Raw genomic sequence first — 2,910 nt, 5'->3', positions numbered from 1 at the left:
TTACATAACAGTGGGAGGATTTATAACTCTGTTTAATAAGACGTAAGTGTTTCAATGTGAGAGCTGTTTACACATTTTTTTGTGTTCTTCCCAAGTGCTTAATACTAGCCTTCTGATAAGGTTTCATTGCTTTTGTTGGACGGTTAAACTGGCCTTTGTGGTTTATGAGGCCATCTCTAAGCACAAGCACTCTCTTAAAGTCTATCTGCATCTGGTGCTGCGCTAAACTGGAACAAACTAATTAAATTCTTTTCACATCTTCAGTCAGCTTTTTTAATCTGCAATTATACTCTCAACCCAGTGTTATCTTTAACTCTCTCAGCTCAAATAAAGTTTTGGTTTGAACAACTAGTCCTTCAGGGATCTTTCTGAGTAAAAAAATGCTCATGAATTATGTATGTGGAGTAACCAGGTATGTAGTTTTAACGGTTGCAAATCTGCAACGCCTGCCTCCAGAGGGTTGATGAACAGATCATGAGGACCACGCACAGTGTGTGAAAGGAAATGTTGTGTTTTCATGTAAAACATCTGAAAACTCACTAGTGTGAGGCTGTGTTGTGCAAAGATGTAAGGAGGACAACAAAACATGTATCAGCATGCCTCAAAATGAATTTTGACATCAAAATTACTTTTTTAGAATAAAGGATTAATCTTGAATGGCAGTTTTATTAAAAAACTCTCAATCCACCACATGATTTTCTGTTTTGATGGATAGTAACAAAAAAAAAAAAACTCCTGTGCTTTGTTAAAGCAAAAGGGGCGTCTCAGCCTGGAAGACTGAAGCCAGCACGGAAGTCACAAACATTGCAGTTCCCCCCTCGTCCACTAGGGGCGGGCTCCAGAAAGGAGCAAGCTCCCATTGACTCCCTTGTTAAAAAATGCCATCTTCAGAGCAGAAATAAACATGTTTACAGCCTGGTTCAAAAACATTTTTGTTTAATAGTTTACATTCATGACAACTCTGAGGGAGTAAAATGTTTTGTAACACTTCCATTTAGATTTAATTAAAGCTTGAAATTATGAAAACTTAGGGGTGTGTCCATTGGATTGACAAGTAGCAGATGAGCTGTCAGCACTAGCAGCTGTCATGTTGGGTGGCAATTTTTTGACCCACGACAGGCAGAATCAATTCTCGGAAACAGGTAAGTGTAAAAAGGTTTTATTTTTTAATGAGGAACTACGAGAAGTAATGGGAAAAGAAGAAGCTCTGCGGTGGTAGCAGGATTCCAGGGCGAGATTCTGAGGAAGGAGAAAGAGTGAATATCTGGTGGGAATGATTGGAGAATTTGTAGTTAGGCGGGAGCTTACTGTTTTCCGGTAGAGACAAATGTATGGGGAGGGGTTGGTCTGGCCTGGTTGAGCTGCGGAGATCCAGATGGCGATGAAAACATTTTATCCAGAGAAGAGGTAGGAGCGGAGGTTGATGAGGGCAGGTGAGCGGCTGAGAGTGGGTGGCCAGGGGAGGAGACAGTGTGATCTGGGTTGCAGGAGTCCAAGCTGGTTATGGAGATGGTGGAGTGTGGGGCGAAACGTGGAGAGGAGCAGGGATGAGTAGTCAGGGTTTTTCTGGCGGCAGGACATCCAGCAAAATTCACAGGATCAAGTAAAGTACACAGGAACTAGCAAAAACACAGGATCGAGACAGGTTAGAGGCTAGAGCTACCCAAACAGAGTAATCATCCGACGTGGTGTAGTGTCACTCTGCTCCTTAAATCCCCTGGGCCTTGATGACAGGACCAGCTGCAGCTGGTAGCTCTCAGACACGCCCACCTGCAGACAAGGCTCAGAGAAAACAGGATTACAGGCAGGCAGCTCACCACGGACCATGACAGCAGCTTGCAGGTTGAGGATCAGTCCATCTTTTTTATAGTCAATGGTTAAAACTAGGAATGTTTTCTTCACGAAGAAGCTTTGACTGTAATTCATAGAAGTATTTCACATGTTAGAACTCTGTAGAAAAAAATGTTTGCATTTACATGTTAATAAAGGCCCAGTCGGCTTTTCATAAGAAACTTAGGAGAACCTGAAAGAAAGACAATAAAACTTTTAAACCGGTGTCCAGGTTCAATTCCATTACTTGGTTATTTTCTAAACGCAGCGTAAAGATTTACCGTTACCTTTTATGCTGACAAGTTTCGGCTAACACTGTAGCCTTCCTCAGAGTGCCGCCAACATTGGCGCCGTTACTTCCTTCTCTGGGCAGCAGAGGACAATGTTGCCCTCTACCTCCTTGCCATTTGCATTGTCCTATGAGCCAATCAACCAATCATTCAATACTTTATAAAACCCAAAGGAAAATTAGAGTTTCAGTACACACAATTCAGAGATCAGACATACATGGGCAAGACACATGAGAAGAATTGGTGACTGTGGTCATTCGCAACCTGAGTCGCGCTACCTTAATAGAGATAAGAGGGTTACATGAGGATTGGTTCAGGTGGAGGGAAAAAAGGCACTTCAGTTACCCTCCACCGGGATCAACTTTGTAAACTCTATTGTCTCTGTTTGTGGTTGTGTGCCCACGTCTCCTCATTTCCATGGCTTCCTCGATCCATCTTTTGTATTTTTTTTTTTTGCTCTGTGTGTATGATCCTTCTTCTGTTCCAGTCCATTGTATGGTTTTCCCTTGTGCAGTGGTCTGTTACAGCTGATTTCTTTATTGTGGATTCTGCTTCTAGTCTTGCTGCTCTTGTGTGTCTTTGACTCGTTTCTTTCTCACACTCTTTTCTATGTTCTATTGTTCTTGTGTCGAGTTGGAATCTGGTTTCTCCCGAGTTTTATTGCAGAGTTTGTATGGGATTTTGTATAGGACTCCACATTTGTAATAAATGTAGCATTTTTGTAGCTTTGGAGGCGAGGGTGTCGGAATTGGAGTCCCGGCTCCGCGCTGTTGAAAAACCTGTAAACAGT

At 42.4% G+C, this 2,910-nt stretch overlaps 1 long non-coding RNA gene across 1 annotated transcript; it reads right to left on the bottom strand.

Annotated features, from left to right (window-relative positions):
- Positions 1–1,143: 1,143 nt before the first annotated feature.
- Positions 1,144–1,523, bottom strand: LOC139070581 (uncharacterized). The gene is made up of 2 exons (XR_011521075.1): positions 1,309–1,523; positions 1,144–1,239 (listed from the first exon to the last, which is right to left on the bottom strand). It is a non-coding gene; the product is annotated as an uncharacterized lncRNA (long non-coding RNA).
- Between the last annotated feature and the right edge of the window lie 1,387 nt (positions 1,524–2,910).

This window comes from Nothobranchius furzeri, chromosome 7, assembly GCF_043380555.1.
Source record: "Nothobranchius furzeri strain GRZ-AD chromosome 7, NfurGRZ-RIMD1, whole genome shotgun sequence".
Classification (NCBI taxonomy): Eukaryota; Metazoa; Chordata; class Actinopteri; order Cyprinodontiformes; family Nothobranchiidae; genus Nothobranchius; species Nothobranchius furzeri.
The sequence above is the reverse complement of the archived record's forward strand: the minus strand, read 5'-3'. Positions and strand labels throughout refer to the sequence as shown.